Below are 24,962 nucleotides of genomic sequence, written 5' to 3'. Positions count from 1 at the left end.
GCGCTCACGGCGTATATGGGTGCTATTAACCAGTAAAAATCACAATTTTAGATGATGTTCGAATGATAAAAGTCAAGCCAGAAATACACTTCCTATAAAGTCCCTTAAAAAAGTCCACAGACTAAAATGTCAAAGTTCCTTCAGCTCCCATATAATGGCTTCAGCAAACAGATTTATTCAGATAAACAGAGATGGCCACCACCAGCACCCTTTGTGTGCCACTCACCGCATCCACTGACCAGAATGGCCAGTATGAGCCTCTCAGATCAATTCAGCAGTACCTCCTCACTGAGAATATTCTTCTATGTTAAACCACCTCAAAGGAAAACTCCACATAGTATAATACCGTCTTAAAAACGGTTTATTAAAACATCCAATACACTCACATGATCCAGCAGGTTATGTTAGCTCAGAGTTTTACAACGGGCTCTCCCCCGTATAGGTAGCCTAGGCTGGCAGGCTTCCGTCCCGTCGGGCTCACTCCTAAACACCGCCGCGCGCTCGGTGCACTGAGGGTTCCCTTCCTAGGTCCGTCTCTCCGCCTCCACGCCACTCCGTAGTGTGCTAATCCCGCTTCTGCATTAGGCTCCGCCCTATCGATGTCGTCACACAGTGACTCATCAGGGGCTTGATGACCCCCCGCTTTCCCTCACATTAGGGCTCTCCCTCCCTCGCTATCCTCTCCAGAACTAAGTCTTGTGTGGCGCAGCGGGCGGAACTTAGCTCCGTCTCATTCCAAGCGCCGGAAGTTCTGGTGCCGTGGCTCTGGTCTGGACCAGACCAGACTAGCAGCAAATCAATTAGATCATCCCGCGCCTGCAACGAGATGGAGGTAAGTTCTGCCCGCTGCCAGCCACCGCACAACACTTAGTTCTGAAGGGGAGAGCAAGTGAGGGGGAGCCCCAAGGTGAGGGAAGGAGGGGGGAGATGGCCCCCCTTCCCCACTGTGCCCACAGCTCTCCTTCCACTGCGCTGCTCCCCTCCTGCTGGGGCACACCTGGCTACCTATTCTGGGAACATATACCCCTGCCTATATATACTGGGGACATATACCCCTGCCTACATATACTGGGGACATATACCCCTGCCTACATATACTGGGGACATATACCCCTGGCTACATATACTGGGCACATATACCCCTGCCTACATATACTGGGGACATATACCCCCCACTACATATATTGGGCACATATACACCTGCCTTCATATACTGGGGACATATACCCTCAACTACATATACTGGGGACATATACCCCTGCCTACATATACTGGGCACATATACCCCTGCCTACATATACTGGGGACATATACCCTCGACTACATATACTGGGCACATATACACCTGCCTACATATACTGGGGACATATACCCTCGACTACATATACTGGGCACATATACACCTGCCTACATATACTGGGTAAGTATACCCCTGCCTACATATACTGAGGACATATACCCCTGCCTACATATACTGGGGGCATATTCCCCTGACAAAATATACTGGGGGCATATACCCCTGACAACATATACTGGGGACATATACCCCTGACTACATATACTGGGGACATATACCCCTGGCTATATATACTGGGCGCATATAACCCTGCCTAAATATACTGGGGACATATACCCCTGACTACATATACTGGGCACATATATCCCTGCCTACATATAATGGGCACATATACCCCTGCCTACATATACTGGGGACATATACCCCTGACAACATATACTGGGGGCATATACCCCTGACTACATATACTGGGGACATATGAGCTTCCCCGCTTCCACCAGCATGTCACCTGCCCCACCAGAAATGCAAACACACTGGACCACTGCTACACGGTCTTGAAGGATGCATACAAAGCTACCCCTTGGGCAGCACTGGGGTCATCCGATCATTGTCTCATCCACCTGATCCCAACTTACAGGAGACGACTGGAGACATCAAAACCGGTCCTTAAATCCTCCAAAGTGTGGTCAACCGAAGCTAAGCTACAACTTCAGGCCTGCTTCGACTGCACAGACTGGCAGACCCTGGAATCGCCAAACTTGGACGAATGGGCAGACAATGTTACCTCATACTTCTGCGAGAATCCTTGTATACCAACGAAAACCTTTAAACTCTATCCTAATGACAAACCATGGTTCTCAAGAAAACTGCGCAAAAGCAAGGCGGACGCGCACAAGTCAGGAAACCGAGGGGAATACAGAAGGGCAAGGAATGACCTGAATAGAGAACTGAGGGCTGCCAAGAAGGGCTATGCGGATAAACTGGAACAGAACCTCTCCTCAAATGACTCACGAGCTGTGTGGAAAGGGCTCAAGGCCGCCACCAACTATAAGCCTCCCCCGCAGCATGCAACACCGAGCGCTGAGCTTGCCGAGAATCTCAGTGAATTCTACTGTAGATTTGAGAACCAGTCTCCCCCTCAGCTACGGGCATCTCCCCCTTCCCCTGCCTCTGAGGCCTCGGGACCAGACTCGCCCCCTCCACCGGTGAACGAGGCGGATGTTCTGCAACACTTGTTAAGGATAAATGTCAGGAAAGCCTCGGGCCCAGACGGTGTGTCAAGAACCTGCCTGAAAACCGGCGCTCGACAGCTCGCCCCTATTCTTTCATCCATCTTCAACAAGTCCCTTCAGAGCGGTAAAGTCCCTGCTTGCTTCAAGAGGTCCACCATCATCCCTGTCCCCAAAAAGCAGGGAGTCACCGACCTCAACAACTTCAGGCCCGTGGCACTTACATCAGTCATCATGAAAGTTCTTGAAAGTTTGGTGCTCCCCCTCCTCAAACTCACCACTGAGGCCCTGCTGGATCAGCATCAGTTCGCATACAGAGCAAACAGGTCCACCGATGATGCCATCAATATCTGCCTGGAGCTCGTCCATGATCATCTGGACAAACCCGGTACATACGCCAGAATCCTCCTCCTGGACTTCAGCTCGGCGTTCAACACCATCAGCCCCAAAATACTTCAGGAGAACCTTGCCACACTCGGGGTCCACCCCACTCTACTCCTGTGGATCACAGACTTCCTCACCAACAGATCCCAGGTCGTAAAGTTAGGCACCATCTCCTCTCAACCTCGGATTACAAATACAGGAGCGCCACAAGGGTGCGTCCTGTCGCCGTTCCTGTTCTCCCTGTACACGAATGCCTGCAGATCCACAGCGGACTCCGTCAAAGTGATCAAATTCGCCGACGACACCACCATTGTCGGCCTCATCACTAAAAATGATGAGGAAGCGTACCGCCACCAGGTGGAGAGCATCTGCCACTGGTGCAGGGAGAACGGGCTGGTCCTAAACACGGCAAAAACCGTTGAGGTGATTGTTGATTTTAGGAAGCACGCCAACATCCCTCCTCCTCCAATCCGTATTGATGACAAAGACGTTGAAAGAGTTCCCTGTGTCCGACTTCTGGGCACAACCATCTCAAATGACCTGAAGTGGAAGGCCAACACCTCCTCCGTCCAGAGGAAAGCACAGCAGAGGTTATTCTTTCTCCGCCAACTGAAGAAGTTCGGCATGTCCCCAAAACTCCTGACCAGCTTCTACTCCGCTACAATTGAATCCGTCCTCTGCTCTTCCATCCTAGTCTGGTATGCCGGCTCCTCCGCCAGCGACAGATACAAACTGCAGAGAGTCATCAGATCAGCGGAAAGAACTATCGGAAAACCGCTACCCACTCTGGACCTCCTCTACCACTCAAGGCTATGCTCCAGAGCTTTAAGGATTGCAAATGACCCCTTACACCCAGGCAACCGGTTTTTCAGCCAGCTTCCTTTAGGCCGGAGGTATCGGTCCATCTACACCAGGACCACTAGACACAGGAACAGCTTCTTCCCCTCAGCTGTAAACTCACTAAACTCTCTCCACGCACTCCCCACCACAACGTGACCATGCTGCTTTGCCGCTGCACACACACATAGCAGCACTAACCCCAGCAAAAACTTTTTGAGTTTTGGTAATGATGCAAAAATTGAGTGTTCTTTGTTTGCTTCTCTGTATGTAATGTGTGATATAATTGTTGTGGATTCTTCTGACGTATGTGTATGTATAATAACTTACCTGTTGATTCTTCTGACGTATGTGTATGTAATATATATCCTATCTGTATCCTGTACGTGCCAAGACCAATTCCGGGCATGACCCAGTCATGCTTGGCGAAAATAAAGATTCTGATTCTGATTCTGATATACCCCTGGCTATATATACTGGGCACATATAACCCTGCCTACATATACTGGGGGCATATACCCCTGACTACATATACTGGAGACATATACCCCTGCCTACATATACTGGGGACATATACCCCTGACTACATATACTGGAGACATATATCCCTGCCTACATATACTGGGCATATATACCCCTGCCTACATATACTGGGGACATATACACCTGCCTACATATACTGGGGACATATACCCCTGCCTACATATACTGGGGACATATACCCCTGCCTACATATACTGGAGACATATACCCCTGCCTACATATACTGGGGACATATACCCCTGACTACATATACTGGAGACATATATCCCTGCCTACATATACTGGGGACATATACCTCTGGCTACATATACTGGGAACATATACTCCCGCCTACATATACTGGGAACATATACTTCTGCCTACATATACTGGGGACATCTCTACCCCTGGCTACCTGTTCTGGGGATATCTATACCGCTGGCCACCTATTTTGGGGACACCTATAGACCTGGGGCTACCTATTTTTGGGGAACCACTGCTGTCTGAGTGTGTTTTGGGGAACTGCTGCCAGATTATGTGTACGTTGGGGCAATCGCTGCTGTCCGATTACATCTATTTTTAGGGAACCGCTGCCATATTATCTTTATTTTGGAAGAACCTCTGCCAGATTACGTGGATTTTTGGTGAAATGCTGTAAGATTACATGTATTTTGGCGGAAGGGCGGGAACACTATGGCAGAGCTCAAACTTCCCCGGGCAGACCTTTTACAGCACTACTAAAATCATGTATATTTGGCCCCACCCATGACCACGCCCACATTCGGTTGTGGGACCATGCCCAGTAAAAACAATCTTTTGTCAGTAAATTTTTAGGTATTTGTCAGTAAAAAATAACGTGAAAGGTTGGCAACACTGATATGAAGACACCTGCACGTGAAATGTGAGCTGCAGTACATGGAAGATGGAGTTTATTTGGGGCGAGTCACAAAAACTTATAAACTGTTCCTGACTGTTCATGTTAAGTCAGCCTAGTGGTTAGGGATGGGGTTAAATAATTTGGGTTAAGTGAAGTAGGATTAGTTGGGGTAACAGGATAGTGTTTGGCATATTAGGGTATTAGAATTAGTATTAGACATAGGTTGGGTGGAGGGTTAATGTTACCACAGGCATGTTTTGGGAGAAAATATTAGGGTTACTCCTGGTTAAGAACACTGAAGGGCTATTTAAAATGTTACCGACTCTTGGGATGAAGAAGTTATTCTAGATCCTGTTTATCTGAGCTTGTGTGAGATGTGGTGCAGTAGCAGCAAATCCTTCAGCTATCTAGCTGAATATCGGTAGGTCAATTTTAAAGAGGATTCTCCATTGTAGGGGCAACCAGTGGATTGAACAAAGGCCCTGTGTTGTGTAGCAATGGCGGAGTCCATTTGTTAACAGCTTTGCCGCAGCATTCTGTACAATCTTCAGGTGGTGCAGGGCTTTATTTGGAAGAATTGTATCAAGGATATTGCAGTAATCCAGCTGTGGTGTAATATTGTGAAGGAGTGAATTAGAGTTGATAGATCCACTGGAGGCATCAGACGCTTCATTTTTGCCATGTTCCTGTTGATGCTGGATTAAGATGAATTGGGGATTCTGGCTTATCTGCTGGCTACCACATTGGAGATCAATGGTGAGGATTCCTGCTGTCTGTCTGTGATTGCACTGTAAGACCTCGTAATTTGGGTCTTAAAGCAGGATTGTTAGCCATAAAATCAAATTCCATGTGTCCTCTGCTCTGTGTTTATTATGCAGTCTACATCATGGCCCTGTGTTGCAAGCATTCCATAATAATCATAAGTGTCTCCTGTAATTTATTTTTTTTCAACCTAGCTCATTTCTGGTACATTGCCATGGAGAGGGAAGCTTGTTATCGCCCCTCCCACATTCCTGCTCTTTGATTGGCTGAGGACAGTTCAGTGTGACAGGAGGTTGAAAAGGGATACACCTCACCCCTCTGCAGAAGCTGCTAAAATACGATCTATGTTGCACCCACATGTGTTTACAAAGCAAGATAGATATGACTGCAGTTTCAACAGAGCTCAGTGGGGAGGAGGGCTGGCAATGCATACACCCGACAGAGGAGAAAAAGAAAAGTAAGGGAGGAAATGACATCCGAATAGACTTCAGTCAGAGGCAGTAAAGATGGAAAATGCCTGGAACAGTTCTCTCTTTATTTACTATATAAAATTCACTGAAATCAAAATGTGGACAGTACAATACATATGTTAAGGTAGCAGAACAAGTATTTATCTGTGTTTTTTTTTACCTGGGATAGTATGGCGGTCTCCACTGCCTTAAAGAGCTGGTAAGCAATTGTTTTGGTGGGGTGGTAGAAAAATTACTACCTGCGCTGAAGTGTAAATTAGATATTTGTGGAAAAGTTTTATCTGAACAGTGGACTTTAGCTACGGACTTATTACGTCTTGTTGCGGGATGTATGTTTTGCATTTTTGCAAATTGCTTCTTTCATCATTTCCTTGGGATGGTCACAAGCTCTATATATATCACTTACTGCAGGATTTTTACCGCAAACTCTAATCTGCCGTTAATATATCTCCCCATATAACACGCCATTTCTAATCTGCCCACAAAACAAGTGCCATCCTGCCATATTGCTGCAAGCGGGGGCATAAAATTACTTTTCATCACAGGATGTTAACTTCATGAGGAAACACCACGGAGGAAATCTAAAACAAGCATCAAAAGAGCAATTGATAAACACTGCGATCATAAAGTTTGAAATGTACCTGAAGTGTTATTAAATATCAAATATAAACATGCCCCCAGGTAGACTGAATCATAAGTTTACCAAACGCTGCACTTTTATTTTAATAAGTTTGACTTATTTTCTGTAGAATGGTGGAAAACCTCAGCCTTTGCCCCACCCTGAAAGCTGGAGGTTCAGCTGTGCTATTTCCGATATACCTTAATGACGATCAAGGTTCTAAAATATAAAGTATTTAAAGGACCACTACAACGAAAAAAGTAGGCCGTTCAAATCTGACAGGAGCGACGGGTTTTGGACTAGTCTGTCTCCTCATGGGGGATTCTCTCGGTTTTTCTTTGTTTTCAAAAGCATTTCCTGAACGACAAGTCTAACTGCCAAAATAGTAAGTTACCAACCAGCCTCACTACTTACTTGTATGCTATATTGGCTGTTACACTTAGCAAATGACTTCAGGAAATGCTTTTGAAAACAAAGAAAACCTTGAGAATCCCCCCTGAGGAGGAGGACTACTTCAATACCTGTTGGTTCTGATAGATTTTAACTGCTTACTTTTTTCTCTGTAGTAGTCCATTAATGTAAATATGCAATATGTAAATATACCTAAAATGGCGGGTTTTGCACCAGCTATTTCAAAGCTCTATGGCCACCCCCACCTGCAGAGCAGGGACAAGGTCCTCCAGCACCCAAGGCTGAGACACCAAAGTGCGCCCCTCCACCCCTCCCTCCCCAGCTGTCACTCACTGATTGCTATTAGACTAAGAGGGCCATAGGGCCCACTCACAACCTCCCCAACACCTTAATAGCTAGTTATCTGGCTTGCAGTCACTGCCATGTATCCCCTTTTCTTATTTCTTTCTGCTTCATACACAATTAGGAATGACAGCTGAATGAATTCTGCGCCCCCTTCTACACTGCACCCTGAGGCTGGAGCCTCTCCAGCCTATGCCTCGGCCCGGCCCTGCCCTGCCCACCTGTGTTGCCACAGCCTGCCCACAGCTCAGCAGTTGTGGCCTAATGGGTGGTTGCCAGGCTAGGGGCAGGCCCCCCGATAACAGGTGGGAGTGGCCACATCTTCAAAAACACTTTGGGCAAAATCTGCCACAGCGGTTTGGCCAAGGTGGGGTGGAGTTTCAGAAAAATTATTTTTTTATTATTTTTTGGTGAGCGGTGACTAACCCTGGCACTTGCAAGTTCTTCCGTAACTTTCACAGAGGTTTATGTTAAATGTTTTATATTTTACAATAAATATATTGTCATATACAGTTCATACGCACACAATGCTGGATACTTCTGGGAGATCTAGTCATTCTGGGGTGACTGGATTTTTAGTTTGTTCTGGTGCAGATTTATCTTCTCTTAAAGGACTACTGTAGGCAGGTAGGGGGAAAAAGAGTTGAACTTACCTGGGGCTTCTAATGGTCCCCCGCATACGTCCTGTGCCCACGCAGCCACTCACCGATTCTCCGGCCCCGCCACTGGTTCACTTCTGGAATTTCAGAAAACCACTGCTCCTATGCAGCCGTGCCCTCGCTCGCACCAGGAGTGTATTGCACAGGCCCAGTACGGTCTGCGCCTGCGCAGTACGCTCCTGGTGATGTGAGCGGGAGTGAGGACACAGCCACATAGGAACAGTGGTTTTCTGACTTTAAAGTCACAAATTCCGGAAGTGAACCAGAGGCGGGGACAGGAGCATCAGTGAGTGGCTGCGCGGGCACAGGACGTCTGCGGGGGACCAGTAGAAGCCCCAGGTAAGATTTTTTTTCCCCCCTACCCCTCTACAGTAGTTATTTAAGAGAAGATAAATAATCTGCACCAGAACGCACTAAAAATCTGGTCACCCCAGAATGACTAGATCTTCCAGAATTAAGTATCCAGCAGCATTGTATGTGTATGTACTGTATATGACGCTGTTGCAGTCCCAGCAACAAACAAAAGCAAAATAGTTTCTGGTTATAGCATTTCATGAGGGATAAACTCCAGCTAAGGTACTGTAACTGGATGCTTATTTATACCTGAAGCCAAAAAAAGCGCAAAAATTGCATACTGACTTCAGTAATGAGAATCCTCTTCATAGACCAGGTGCTTCCTGGATGAAGCCGTTCATTTCGGCGCCTGGTGGCGATTGCTGAAGCTGGGCGCTGTCATAGCAGCAATGCTGCGCGGCATGCGTGACAGTAATTAGGAACTCTGGAATTGGCCAGACCCCGAATTACATCTCCCTCCGAGTTGCTACAACTCGGAGGGGGAATAGAATTTAACGCTGCTGGGGAGTTTAGCGGCAGCGGGGAGAGACGTCATTTGGCTCTCCCTACGCCGAACTGCCCGGCACCCAAATGACATGCCCTCTTCCCGAATCATCTTACAGCCTCCTGCTTCAGCGCTGGGTCCCTTCCTGTAAAACATTTTAACAAGAGGTTGTTGAATTAGGTTTCTTGTAGCCGCGCCTCCACTGTGTATGAATGCATTAGGATTGAGCATGAGTGCAATAGGACTGAGTAAACTCTGGGCATGCCCAGTAAAAGGAACTGCTCTTGCTTGGAGGGGAAAAAGTTGTGTTTTATGGGGCACGAGCAGGCCTTCGCTCATAGCCAGACCGGAAGTGCTTATACATGGCCAGGAGGGAGCATGGCCACATGAAGAAGAGGGTCCTGTGTAGCAATGCTGGCCTTGAAGAGGATTTGTGAAGCCTCTGGACTATCCAGGGACTTCCCACTACTGAGGTAAGTATATATCATTTACTAAACACCCATCACAGGTTTGATTTAAATCTAGGGTACATAGTTTACACTATTAGCCCCTTTCACATTGTGGCGTTGCGTTGGCCTGTTTTGCCGCAGGCCAACAATATGCCAACGAAAGTCTATGGGGCCTTTCATACTGTGCGTTGTGATGTGGCGGAAATGACGTTTTTGATGCTCTCCCGCCGGAAGCACATTACAACGTTGACTGGCATCTTGCATGGCGATGTGCGTGTAACCGGAAATCATGTAAGTCTATGGCGACACAGATATTTTAAAGTGGCCGTCGCATGTATTTTGTCAATACACTTCCGCGCAATTCGTCTTTTTGGCCACAGGAAGTGAGCGCTAGAGAGCCTCAACTCCTGCTTGGCCTGATGTCAAAATAGGGGTTAACGCATATTAACGCGGAATTACCTGAAGGCAGTTTTTGTTGTTGCGGTGCGTCTGTCGCACCGCAACACTAATGCTGGTTAGCAGTGTGAAACTGGCCTTAGATGCTGATTGCTTGCTGTAACATGCAAGAGCACAGTTTTTATATGTAAGGCCGATAAAATGTTGTCTTTAGCATTTCATAAAAACTTTTATAATTTTTTTTTTAAAAAAAACGTCTTTCCCTTCATATCTGTTTATAAGGAATTCAAAACCTTTTTTTGTTTTTGAGGTCTGTCTCCATATCACTTTTATGGTAGATAAAGGTATAATGTGATCAGGAAGATGCAAGAACCAATGTGGAGTTTATTAAGGCTACATGGATGCAATCATGGTAACATGAAGATTGATGCGATATAACTAACTTTGTAACAGATGGGGGTTTTGAGGACACTCGGCCTCCCTTAAGTGAAAGACTGAAGAAAAATTGTGGACCACAGCAACCAACCAATAATTTTTGTGTTTTATTTTATTTTGCTGTAGTTTTGTAAAGTGCCTTAAGCTAGCCATAGACATTACATGACAATGTCTTAGACCAGTCTAATCAAGGTCATTTGACTGTGGGATCAGCTAGACACCAGAACTTCCTTACTTGGAACTGCTAACCAAAAAGTAAAATAAATGAATAAAGCAGAGAGTGCATGGTGGGGATGTTTTTTGTTTTCAAAATATTTTATTGTGGTGAAGTTAACATACAAAGTGAGGAAATTAAACGCCATTGGTAATGCATAGGTAATACATTTTGTTTTTTACTGTAATCCCCTTCATACAAGATTCACATTGTCATGTTTAGCTGCTTAGAATGATCATTATCAGTTGGTTTACTTGGGTTCTTCAGATTGGACATCACTGGAGGATATCACTGAGACCTGGCCTGAACTTACCAGAATTCTCCATTTCCTGCTAAGCGGCCCTACTTTGGTGCCTGAGCCCTGACCATATGTGACTGTAGCGGATTTGCAGAAAGTAGCAGCAGTAGAATATTTTATGGTTAGTTGTCACTTAAAGAATTTTAAGAATTGGGATAACATTTATTGGCTAACATAAAAGAAAAATAATTAGCTTGTTGGCCAATAAGCCTTCCTTAGATTATTTTCCTGTAAGCATATTTTCCTGCCCATGCCTGAACCCCCCACTCCCCAACCTTTTGCAATCTGTAGATTTATTGCACAATCCCTACCAATACTAGTGAGTTAATGGAGTTTCACCCAGTTTGCTTGGTGTTGGTTGCCCGCAGTTCAAAAACATCCTGAGGGGATGATTGACTTGGCACTATAATGGTCCAAGAGGGTGTTTGTATGTTTTATGAGAACTGGGCTGGAACTGATGTGGCTGACCTGGAGCTAGTCTACAGTCTGAGTTAGGTTATAGCCTTCAGGGGTGAAGCCAAACAAATTTTATCTTTTTTAAATGGCTCAGTAGCATTAAGGTGCATAAGATAGTTTTGCTTTGTGTGTGTCCAGGCTAAAGTATCCCTAATAACATAAGAAATGTTATTATATTCTGAAATTTTATGTAACATGCTTAAAAGCCCTAACAGCCTGGTGGCAGTGGTTGGCTCTCTCTTGCCTTGCAGCACTAGAGTCCAGAGTTCAGTCTCTGACCATGATTTTGGGATGTGTGAGAAACCACATCCCAAAAACACACAGATAAGTTAATTGGCTTACCCACTAAAAAAGTGGTGCTAGACTACAATATATTCACTATATGATGCATGCATAGACATATGACTATGGTAGGGATTAGATTGTGAGCCCCTCTGAGGGACAGTTAAGTGACAAGACAATATATACTCTGTACAGCGCTGCGGAAGACGTCGGTGCTATATAAATATTAAATAACAATACTTTGGGCTCTGGCTATTGCTGGTGGCCAAATTACTCAGTGGCCCCTCCTTCCCCTATACAGTTCCCTGGTGTTTAGTGCTTTCCCCCTTTCTCCCCCATATGGCTTCCCTGGTGTTCTAGGACTTCACTTTCAATATAGCTTCCCTGGTGTTCTAGATTGGGACAAACCTAATGCAAAGTTGGGAAACAACCATAGGTGGCTATGGGAAGTGCATCTGTTCGTCCGGAAAAATGAAGCAGTTGAAGAATTTGCTGCAATGTGGCAAATGGATCTGACTTTTGCACAAGTGGAAGTGGACCTTCTTTTTTGGGCCTGTGTTTCTTGGAGGTGTAGAAAACGTACCAGTGGGAACCGAGCCTTAGTAAACTAACTTCCTGTATCTATTCTTCTTAAATCTATGTTCCACTCACTTACCAGATAATAATGGGAAAGACACAAGGCTATGAAGACTCGGCCCAATAAGAAGTCTACACCCCCATCATTACATCATTATTTAGTATTTATATAACGCTGACCTCTTCCGCAGCGCTGTACTGAGTATATTGTCTTGTCTCTTAACTGTCCCTCAGAAAGGTGCAGAATCTAATGTCTATATGTAAATATTGTGAAGTGCATGTAGTCTAGGGACAATTTACGGGGGAGCCAATTAACTTCTCTGTTTTTCGGATGTGGAAGGAAACCGGAGAACCCGGAGGAAACCCATGCAGACACAGGGAAAACATACAAACTCTGTGCAGATAGTGTCCCAGCTTGGATTTGAACCGGGGACCCAGCGCTGCAAGGTGAGAGAGCTAACCACTATGCCGCCATGCTGCCCTTTTCTTTTTCTTTAATATTTCTTTCTCAGTCTCCTACCTTGTTTCCTCTATTTCTTTGTGTGCATTCTTAATTTCTCCATCAACTCCTTTACAACTGGAAAGTATTTTTACTTTTCTTGATTTTTTTTAAGAGGATTCTGTTTTACTGCGTAAGTTTTACCTGTCATCTCTATAACTTTAAGGGCCCGTTTCCACTGGCCACCGTGCGCGGCTGCGAGACACGCGGTGGAATCCCAGAAGTCGTGCCATGCACGGCTATGGAATTCGCAGCCTCCCGCACGGAAGCTGACGGCAATGTCGGCCGAATAGCTAAGGTAAGCGATTTGGCCGGCGGCGCCATAGTTTCCTATGGCAGAGTTTACCCGCGCGATTCGCGAAACTCTGCGGATTTGGCCCGGTTTCCGCAGTAGTGGAAACGGGCCCTAAGTGCTGGACACCATTGATACTATATTGCACTCCTTTACCCACCCAGCTGTGAGAGGCCATGAAAACAGGGCAGACATAACCTTTTACCTTCCCTCGGTTTATACCATACATTGTTCTTTATTGTGCAGTTCAGGGCACCACAAAGGGCACACGTGTATGGGGCCCGAGATCAGTCTGGGGCTCAAACAGTGACAGTGCAGCAGACGTGGGCCCCACCCCACCTGCAATCTGTGTCCGTGCCCAATGTGTGCCCTCTGCCTGCGGAGGGGGGGGGGGGGTTGTAAAGGAACAGCAGACTAATGTGGGGTGTGTAAGTAGTAACTAACCTCGTGACAAGCAGTAAGTCTGGATGCAGGCAGAGCAGAAGGATTGGCTAGTTTTTGTGGGGGACAGGGAGGAGGGAGGGGGCCCCAACGGGCTTGCCCAGTAAGGTGCCCAGAAATTTCTGATGTTGGCCCTAGTGTGGGTTACCAAGTACGAAATAGACAAAAGATTTGTTATACGCCTTAATTTGTATAGCTTATTCCTTTCGGAAGTAATTGTTACTTATTAAAATAACTTATAATACATATGTTATGGTTATGTCAATTGTTTGTTTTTTATTATAACGGAAATTTCAATAAAAATTGTAGAAAAAACTACTGTATGTTCAGATTTCCCTATATGCACTTCTTTTTTTCTGAGTTTGCTATGAGCTGCACTGTGTATGATGGGCAGCCACAATCAAGTTAGTGTGATCCCATTACCATTTTGTTCTTTATACCTAGGGGCTCAATGTTCTGCACCAATCATCGATGTCATCCAGCAAAATGAGAAGGACTATGTGTGGCCAGAGCAGTGAGAAAGACAGCCTGGTGAGGAATCTTGAAGGCAATGAAATCAAGGTATCTAAACCTACAGTATATATATGGGAAGATGAAGAAGGCTCACTGGGTACATTACAGGTAGAATATCTTGTAAAGGTTTTCCTTGGATGTCACAATATGGCTCATGGAGGGATAAAACAAGAGCAGATGAATATTAGACTGGTCTTAGTCTATCTCGGTGGGATGCATGGAACGTACAGGAAGCACATTCTGCTTAGCCGGACTCGAATGATGTTTGAAGGACAAAATGATATTTCAGACACATGGTCTTGAGTAATACACAATAAATGTATGGCGTTCCTCTCCTTGTGACATATGGGCAGCCTCTGTGGGGTACAATAAATGAGTACTGAGATATGGGGGTGAGCAGAGCAGGTAGCATTGGAGAGAAGGACGGCTATCGGCAGGTATCCTTCCCCCTCCCTGGAACATGTTTCTTCACCAGCCGAGAATGGGGGAGACTGAAAATTGCATCTCTAGCAGGACCTGTCAGAAGGCCAGCAAAGAGTAATGAGTGCAACGGTTCCCTTCATTAACATAAAGTCATTTACTTGATCAATGGTCCCCCAGCAGTAAACAACAATCTTTAATCCATAGACGAGCTGATTGGCTTTTGCCATCTCTGGGAGCCGAGAGCACAGCGATCCGCCTGACAATAAGAGAAGAAAAATGTTAGCTCCTACCCTACAGCCGAGCACAGCCTGGAAAATTAAAAGGGGGGAGGCGGGCGAGGGAGAGAAGGGGAGATGGATGATGGAGAGAGGGAGATGGGGGAGTGAGGGAAACTGCATTTCCAGGGAGAGGCTAGGAGAGCAAAAACAATGCAAAAAAAAAGTTCTAAGAAGCCAGTGGCGCTCCATAATATCTCAGCTTCAGCATAATATTGTTCTGCAGTTATTGCCCCTCCGGAAATATACGCCTTGCAGGTTCTCCTATTCCATTGCGAGCCAAATAAATACGTTTGATTAGTCATTTGTCCCATCTACATTCACCTTATGTAAGTCTCATTTTAAAAACCAGTTTATTTCTCTGATACAATACATTCTTTAGCACTTAGAAGAACATAGAACCGCTTGTACCAGGCTCTGTCCCCAAAAGCACCTTCATTTAGAGGAATTGTAGTGAAAATAACATAATGCATAAAATTGCTTATCTTTTTTTTTTTTTTTTTTTTTTTAAATACTTTATACATTATTTAGTCAGTGTTTGACCAATGTAAAATGTTTTCACGCCCTTATTTACATTCTGAAATGTATCTCTGGTGGCAACATCTTTAGTTCTGCCAGGTGATCTGGACGGAATGTTTGTTGCTGAGAGTTCTGTGCACAGAGGGAGATTATGCTTGCTTGGCAGTAGGAAAAATACCTTATTTTTCCCACAATGCAACACAGTTCACAGACAGCAAACTGTCAGGACCATGACCATGACCTCACACTATGGGAGGGGTTTCACCACATTATCAGCCACACAGACCTTTCTAATGATCTATTTGGGATTGAGAAAAGGTAAAGATTTGTTGTGGGAAAGGAGGTATCAGCTACTGATTGGAATGAAGTTCAATCCTTGGTTAATGTTCCTTTTTTAAATTCTGTTCCAGTTATAATAATAATAATAATGATTAAAACGTAACTAAGCACTATTTTAGGTGGAACCTACCTCACAGTAATATGAATGGGCTTTGGTTGGAAGACAATGTAGCTGGAGGGAATCAATCAAGAACACCTAAGCCACTTCATAAAGTTATCATGGTGGAAACTGAACCCTTGGGTCTAGTGCAACAAGGCCACACCACTAATCACCAGTTACCCTGTAGTGGTTCCATACAGTATACCCTAAAGATCTTTTCTTTTGTCTTGTGCAGATACAATAAAATACTGTAGTTTAAATCCCCTATTGAGTAGTTAAGTCACAGTTGACCTTGGAGTTTGCCAGGTAATCACTTCTGACTCCTCCCTTCTGATGACTCATGCTGTCTGGGTGGAGAGACAACAGCATGAATCATACAATAATACAATACAATAACATTTCTATAGCGCTTTTCTCCCATAGGACTCAAAGCGCTTAGGCTCTCTCAGATTCAGTAATTAGTAGGATGAAGTATTCACACAACAAAAGTTATATTTCTGCAAATGCCAAACTGAACAGGTGGGTTTTCAGTCTGGATTTAAACACGTCCAGGGATGGAGCTGTCCTGATCTGTTGAGGTAAGGAGTTCCAAAACGTAGGGGCAGCATGACAGAAGGCTCTGGGACCAAAAGTTTCCAAGTGGACTCTGGGTATGACTAGATTATTAGAACCTGTTGATCTGAGAATGCGGGGATTGCTACGCAGCTGCAACATATCTTTCATGTATCCAGGGCCTAAATTATTCAGGGATTTAAATGTCAGTAGGCCGATCTTGAATAGGACCCTCCATTCTATAGGTAGCCAGTGAAGGGAGTGCAGGACTGGCGTTATGTGGCAGTGACGGGGTTGGTTGGTTAGCAGTCTGGCAGCAGTATTCTGTATCAGCTGTAGTCGGTACAAGACCTTTTTTAGAAGGCCAGTGTAGAGAGCATTGCAGTAGTCCAGTCGGGATGTGATGAAGGCGTGGACTAAGGTTGGCAGATCTTCTGGGGGTATGAGGTGCTTGATTTTTGCAATGTTCTTCAGGTGAAAATAGGATGATTTCACCACAGCAGAGATTTGAGTTCTGAACTTTAAATCCCAATCAATTAGAACTCCCAGGCTACGCACATGATCAGAGCTGCGCAGATCCGTGCCTCCTATTCCCAGTGGTAAAGACTGCAAGTTAAGTTGTTTTGTTATCATGAATCATCAGAAGGAAAGGGTGAGCTTGCAAATAACTAGGCTGTGTTCCTTTTTTTTTTTTTCTTCTCTGACAGAGTTAATATTCAGGTAAGCAAGTGACAGTTTCTGTTTCGGGTCAGACTATAGCGTATTCATCACTGATAAGGAATTACAGCCATCAAACACTTTTCTGGCAGAAAATGGCTTCTGAGAGCAGGAAAGAGATTAAAAAGGGTCAATATTTTATAGATTTTTAGCTCGAACATTCTTCAATGAATGTGTCCATTGAGCAGAAACAATGAAAAATAAAATAAAACTGTGGGATATCTATAAAAAAAAAAGTCATTTTTAGAAGGATAGATAAAATTGTTTCACCAGTTTTTCACCTTGTGTTTCTTTTAACAGGAAGTCAGCAAGCAGGCTTGAGTCATCTGCAAGAATTTTTTAAATGGCTGGAGAAGACAGAAAAAGTGGTCATGGTAAGAAACGGTGTCCCAGAGGCTAAGGGCCTGTTCAGACTATGTGCGTTCCTAGACGTTTTCAGGGAACGTGTCTGGGTACCAAAAACGCATAGAAACGGCTCCTAATGCTTTTGAATGGGCTAGTTCACATGTATGCGTATGAGACGCATACGTTTCTCATCCGCATTGCTGCACGCGGTTCTGTGCGTCACGCATAGAAACGGACGCAATGAAAGTCTATGGACGCGTATCAAAAACGCGTACTATTGCGTTTTTAGCGTCAGTTTCCCTCTGCGGTTCCCATAATTCTTTTTTTTCCCCTGGGTCACGTGTGTGTGCAAAACGCAATAGAATACGCATTAGAACGCAAGAAAAAAGCATGCGTTTTTCAACTTGCGTTTCTTTGATTTTAAACGCATTCTTCATACGCACATAGTCTGAACAGGCCCTAAGGCTGCTAACTCTTTCAAACGAACATTTTGTTTGAAAAATATTGGCTTTACTGGATCACTCATGCTCTGTTTTTCAATCTTTGCAAATTAACCCCTTTGTCACACTAGATTATCATATTATCATATGAAAAGCTTACTTGCTTTTTATTTAAACAACTTGGGGCATGGCATGATAGTGGGAGGGGCAGAAAATGAACCACTCTATCATTGTTCCCTTTGGAATGGAGGCAATGGCAGAGTAAGGGCTACTTGTACCTAAAACTGGTGCTGAGAGGGATCAGACAGTTTCTACCCATTCGTGGTGTTATGTGATCCCCATAAGTGAGTATGGGTGGGCATTTGAGGGGATAGGGGAGGCTTTATTTGTTTTTGAATAATGCAATTCTTGAAGCTGCATTCTAATATGGCCATCATGAAGCCCAGTAAAGATGGCCTTGCTGCTAGTGATAAGTGATAATTAACCATTGACTCTGAAAGTAGGAGTGAGACTCGTCAAAGTGAGGACAGTGTTGGATTCTGCCACTATCATCCTGGAGGGATATAATAAGCGGCTCAGCCATTAAGCCATTTGTGAAAATGAACCACCGATAGACCAAAAACATACTGTTTAAATGCCCCCCCCCTTCCCCCCCCAAAAAAAACCTCTTATACTGGTAGGGACATTACAGTATAACTATGGTTGGGATTAGAATGTGAGCTTCTCTGATTAACTAACAATATGGTCAGTGAGTGGGATGATTGGACCCACGCACTGCAACAACCTTCCCGGTAGTCTGCCACTAGTAATGTCTGCATGCAGTTCCTCCCATCCCTTTGTGCAAGCAACAGAAATGCTCATCTCAGCTGAGTGTTACTGCTAAGCACTCCTGCAGATGAGATGGCCTGAAGTCAGTGGCACCATTCCTGCATGGTTGAATGGCCCTTGGATGGCTGTGAAGAACTCTCATCCACAGAACTGTAGCAGAACCTTGTGGAAAGGGGAAGCCTAGGGTCTCACTTTTACTTATCAGGTTTAGCTCTGAGTTTAGCAGTCCAGCAACACCTCGTACGCTAGACCAATATAATGAAGGCTGCGTTATGCAGGTGGCAGGTGCGACAGTGGGAGAGAGGCAAGTGGATATAAACAGCCTTAGAAGCACAAAAAGTGATTAGGAGGGAGGCAGGATGGTGAAAAATGAATGTTGGGAGCAGAGTAATTTGCCGGCTATCCTAGGTGATAGATGGCGCAGGCGGGTAATCAATGCTTGGAGTGCGTGCCGAAGGGAAATGGAGCAATATGTGGAGTACAGCTTGCTCCGGAGGCGGAGGGATAGCGGCCGGGGGAATGGAGGGAAAGAAAAATGTTTTCTCCGTTGACCAGCCTTGTGCCGGTGCTGGCCGAGAAGGGATTTCAATTATCGGACTGTTCCCAGCAAACCCTCATAGCTCACAGGAACAGAGCCGGGGAGAAGATGGATGACAGAGACGGGCGCTTCAATCTGCTGTGTGAGACGTGTAAATCCTGTTCCTGTAATTCACAGCTACTGCTTCTCTGCCAGAGACCTCTGCACTGTGAATACAGCAAGCCTCTGAGCATGGCCACCATCCTGAGCATGTATAGATTCTGCTTTATATGATATTGTGTATGCCATCCAACACATGAATTACACTAAGGTATAATGGGGTACATGTATTATGCTGGGAGACCATATGAGATCTAGGAACCTAGACTGAACTTTTTTTTTTAAGTGTCTGCTATTAGGCCGCAGACATTTTTAACCTTCGTCAGGGTCATATCGGGATACAGTCGAGGTTGCAGAAAGCACAGGGAATTCATGCTCACAGTTCCTCGTTGCAACCACAGAAAGAACTACACATCCAGGTAACAGTTACTTTAGACTGATATGACAAAAGCAGGGGTGCAATTTTTTGCTACCTTACTGTAAACCATACATGTCAAACTCTGTCCCGTGGGCCAAATCTGGCCCTTGGAGCCATCAGATTTGGCCCTCAGGTGGTTACCCCACTTTGCATTATGTCTGGCCCACTTAGGACCATCAGGAAAGCTATATTGGAAGGTAAGCCCTAGATCACCAGGGAAGCCATATGGGGAGGGGGAAAGCACTAGGTACCAGGGAACTGTATAGGAGTGGGAAGGGGGCCAAGAAACACCAGAGAACTGTATTAGGGGAGGGAGGACCACTAAACATCAGGATACTGTATAGGGGAGGGAGGACCACTGAACACCAGGGAACTATATAGACGAGGGCCATTAGACACCAGGGAACTGTATGGAGAAGGAGGGAGCACTTGTCTAGGGAACTGTATAGGGGATGGAGGGGGCTTTTAGACACCAGGGAACTTTATAAGGGAGAGAGGTGGCCACTAGACATTGGCCACTGGCCACCGAGCTCAATTTCGGCCCAATTTGAGTTTGACACCCCTGCTGTAGACCCATTGAGTCCAGGTTTGCTAGTTTACGTATTTTCTCCACACTTCTCAACTTTAAGAAATTAAAAGTCAACTGAAGTGAGGGATATGGAGGCTGCCATATTTATTTTCTTATTTAAACAATGCAACATTGCCTGACTGTCCTGCTGATCATCGTCTGCCTCTAATACTTTTAGCCATAGACCCAGAACAAGCATACAAATCAGATGTTTGACTGGATTTTGCTGCGATCCAGACACTACTGATGCCAGAAAGATCAACAGGATGTCAGGCAACTGGTATTGTGTAAAGCGGGCCTGAATTCAGAACTTCCTCTCTGCTGTAAAATATACACAACAGCATAATAACCTTTAAAAAAAAGTCTTTATGACAGCTGATACAAATCCTGCAATAAATATGCAATGTGTCTACTTCCTGCTTTCATGGTAGCATACATAAGGTTAACATCCTGTGTTTACAAATTAGCTGCTTTGCCCCGGCAATCAGCTGGCACAGCTGAGAGATCAAATTACAGTTGTGATTAGTCAGGCAAGGGGGAATTAGACAGGCTAAACTCACTAAATACAAACAGGGTGCATGTCTCTGTGTTCCTTCTGTCTTGTGCAAAAGTTCAGGTCCACTTTAAAGGGAAATAAATATGGGTACTTTTCCATTAGCCGGGCGCAGGTGGCGCTAATTACATTAATAGTTCAGGTAACAAAAGTGTTAATGTAACCGATTGCATTGTGTTTTTACTGGCCGTCTCGCTGCAGCCAAATGTATTGTAAAAAGTGAGTTAATTGAATTAAAATAAAGCCGGTGGCAATGTGAACTATCAATGTAATTAGCGCCACCTGCTGGATGCGCCTGGCTAACGGAAAAGTACCTAAATATGGTAGCCTCCATAGCCCTCTCACTTCAGGTGTCCTTAACCTCCTTAGCGGTAACCCCGTGTGTGACACGGGGTAAGCCGCCGGAGGGTGCCGCTCAGGCCCTGCAGGACCGATTTACATAATTTTTTTTTCAAACACGCAGCTAGCACTTTGCTAGCTGCGTGTTTGATGTAATCGCCGCCGCCGATGCGCCGCTACTAGCCGTGGATACAGGCCCCTCCCCGCATACCCCTTGCGCAGCCTGGCCAATCGCCGCCAGGCTGCGCTATGGGGTGGATCGGGACTCCCTGTGACGTCACTCCGTTCGTCGCCATGGCGATGGGGGAAGCCCTCAAGGAAATCCCGTTCAGAACGGGAGTTCCTTATGGGCAAGCGGCGATCGGAGCATACGGGGGGATACCGCAGGGAGGGGGGGAAGCATGTAGCTGGTGCTAGGCTAGCTACATGCTAAAAAAAAAAAAAAGATGAAAAAAACCCTCCCGCGGCCGCGCAGCGGGAATTAAACCACCAGGGGGTTTAAACCACTGTTGTTTTATTTTTTCAAAAGTTGTAAAATGCTTGATAAGATACGCTTTCCGGATACTGTGCGGTTTGTTTGTTTTTTCTCCATTCTCTTTTTTTAATGCCTGGCATTATGCAGTCTAGTCTTTCAACTCCTCTTTGGATCCTACTCAAGTATATTGAGAATTGCTAAAGGTAAATTTGATTTTGTGTGATTGTACACCAATACAGACATCCATAGCAATAATTATTACAATCAGGGCTGTCAGAATGTATTAGAAAAAAAATCACTGTGGGGGCTGCAACAAATACCTGCATAAGGCCCCTTATTTTGTATAACCTTTCAGCAACTTTTTCTGTGTTCTGATATGACGCAGGTGAGGACTGCATTTGTACTCGCTAAGTGAAACATGAACTGGGTTAGATAAGTTAGTTACCCCATCGGTGAGGAGTTGTTAAAATCCTTGGCTTGGACCACATTTCCTGGTAAGCCAGATGACACATCACATACGTGGCTGTGGCAGTGAATGGTCTTTTTACAAAATATTTCCTGTAAACACACGCACACTTTTTTCCCTCATCATGAAGAGCAGCCATTTACATCATCGGAGGGCTCTTCCAACATGGAAATCACAAACACTGGTTCGCATGACAGCCGGGGGCCCCAGTCTCTCTCACTGGCTGGGGCCCCTAAACCACCATGCAATACCCAGAGGGATGTACAGGCAGGCCCTGGAACTCTCACCACCAGGGAATTCACCCTGACTGCCTCTGAGCTAAATGCTAACTGCCAAACACACAATATGAGGCCTCCACCTGAATGCTAATTTATGCAATTCCTGCTAGATTTGGTATGGCAGGCAAAGGGTGTATGACAGTACACCTGATTGGGTGACTGGCGCCTGCTGACCGAAAAAGGCCTCCTTTCCACGAACTGTTGATAGGCAGTGAAATGCCTCTCAAACTCTCTCAACTGCTCACTGCTGCCTGGTAACTGCTTGTTGCTGCATGATAACTGCTTACTTCTGCCTGGTAACTGCTTGCTGAGCACACAGCTCAACAGTCCATAGAAAGGAGGCCTAAAGTTAGGAAAGTGCTTTAGCTGGGAGTGAGCAGATTGTGTGTTTTGCTCTTCCAACATGGCAAAGAAATAGATATTTTGACCAATGTACCTATATCTTATTACATTAGTCTTATTGATATATAAAGCGCCAACGTATTCTGTGTCGCTATACAAAGCAAAAACCAACATGGGGTACAAAATAATACAAACAATGGTGTACACCAATACACGAAATACAGAGTTAGTAAAAATTACAGAAATGGTAATTAAAGTGACAAAATTAATATGAATAAATGTGTAACGAATTCTAAGACACAAAAGGGTCAGAGAGAGCCTTGACCTTGCGAGCTTACAATCTAAAGGAAATCATTTAAGTGAAAAGTCACCAAAGACCTGCGCTAAGTCCACTTTAAGGGTAAGAACACACTAGGCAGAATCGCATATGCATTTTCCACTATGTTCTATGAAAAATACATATGCGATTCTGCCTAGTGTGTTTCTACCCTAAAGCTCTTCTTATGACAAAATGCAAATTGCATCACAGCTAACTGAAGGCTGCTATCACTAGTTATTATTTATTATTATTTATTGTATTTATAAATCGCCAACATATTACGCAGCACTGGACAATAAATGGGGATACATATATTGTAACAAGGGGTGCAGACAAAGCGGTAGCAAATGGTTTTACAGCATAGCACAAGGTTATACATGCAATCAGGGTATAAAATGCGTTATACAGAGACCCAGCACAAGATTATACATGCAATCAGGGTATAAAATGCGTTTTACAGAGATTCAGCAAGTCAAGTCTGAGTTAAACCATGAGGAGAGTGTCATCTCTGGGGTAGCAAAATTAAGAAGGACACACTAAGGGGGGGGGGGGGGGGGCTGCCAAAGGCTTACAATCTAAAGGGTGGGGGGGGGGACACATAAGGTAGGGTTGTGGAAAAGGTGGTTGACTGAGAGAGTTAGACCACTAAGACCCTAGTTGGGACTCTTAGACCCTAGTTGGGACCATTGTGATGCCAAGGCCTATAAATCAGGTTGCATTTCCTGGTTTGGAAATCAGCTACATCCACTCAGTGACCAAGCAGTGCTCCTGCTATCCGTACCCAGTGTTCTCCCCAGAATTTTTTTTTCCACCCGGGTGGCATGAAAAAGTAGCTGGGTGGGGCGAGATGAGAGAATGCAGGGCCAGTGCTTCTCTGCTTACAGCAGAGGAGGTGGTGAGCCGATGACAGCCAGGTGCTTACCAAATCTAGCTGGGTGGAGCACCTGACTAAAAGAGCCTGGGGAGAACACTGCATACCATAACCCTATTTCCCAGTCACCCCCCCCCCATACCAGTCATGCCCCTCCCACACCTCTGGTCCTCTCATAACCTGGCCTTTACAGCAGTGGAGAGGGTGGATGGGCTTAAAGGGAACCCAATGTGGGAGGGATATGGAAGTTGACATGTTTATTTCCTTTTAAATAATGCACATTGCCTGGCTGTCCTGCTGATTCGGTGCCTCTGCTACTTTAAGCCATAGACCAGTGATGGCTAACCTTTCAGAGGCCGAGTGCCCAAACTGCGACCTTACATCGACTTATTTATCAACGAGTGCCAATTGGGGGGGGTTGCACCCAAAAAATGGGCGTGGCCATGACATTGTATGGGCGGAGCTAATGTAATGATGTAACAGCGAGGCATAAGAAAGCAGTGTTTCCGCCATGATGTGGTGAAACGAGGATTCGCATCATGGGTGTGCAGAAACTGTTTGATGCTATTTATTAGTATACCCGCCGTAACCCCAAAGCAGCTAATATAGCCAACTATGACCATTAAATAATAAGTGCAGCAACAGTTACTCCAGACACCAGAAAATAAACGCAATGTGGGCAACATTTCAGCAGAAAATAATGCCACGTTGTTAAAATTTCTGCAGAAAATCATGCAATGTGGGCAACATTTCAGCAGAAAATAATGAAGTGGGCAACATTTTAGCAGAAAATAAACGGTGGGCAGCATTTCAGCAGAAAATAAACGCAGTGGGCCGCATTTTAGCAGAAAATAAACACAGTGAGCCACATTTCACCAGAAAATAAACACAGTGGGCCACATTTCAGCAGAAAATAAAAGCAGTGGGCCACATTTCACCAGAAATAAACGCAGTGGGCAGCATTTCACCAGAAAATAACGCAATGTGGGAAAGTTTTATTAGAAAATAATGCAATGTGGGCAACATTTCACCAGAAAATAAAGGCAGTGGGCCACATTTC

The 24,962-nt window shown here is 45.1% G+C and overlaps 1 protein-coding gene across 4 annotated transcripts in view; it reads left to right on the top strand.

Annotated features, from left to right (window-relative positions):
* Window positions 1-24,962, top strand: part of MEIS3 (Meis homeobox 3) — a 308,873-nt gene that overhangs the window by 53,067 nt on the left and 230,844 nt on the right. For all 4 annotated transcript variants that reach the window (XM_068250573.1, XM_068250572.1, XM_068250575.1 and 1 more), the window contains exons 2-3: window positions 14,030-14,146; window positions 17,324-17,397. The gene's annotated coding sequence lies outside the window, so the exon portion shown is untranslated. The remainder of the gene's footprint in view (window positions 1-14,029; window positions 14,147-17,323; window positions 17,398-24,962) is intronic.

This window comes from Hyperolius riggenbachi, chromosome 8 (genome assembly GCF_040937935.1).
Source record: "Hyperolius riggenbachi isolate aHypRig1 chromosome 8, aHypRig1.pri, whole genome shotgun sequence".
In the NCBI taxonomy this organism is placed as follows: domain Eukaryota; kingdom Metazoa; phylum Chordata; class Amphibia; order Anura; family Hyperoliidae; genus Hyperolius; species Hyperolius riggenbachi.
The sequence above is the reverse complement of the archived record's forward strand: the minus strand, read 5'-3'. Positions and strand labels throughout refer to the sequence as shown.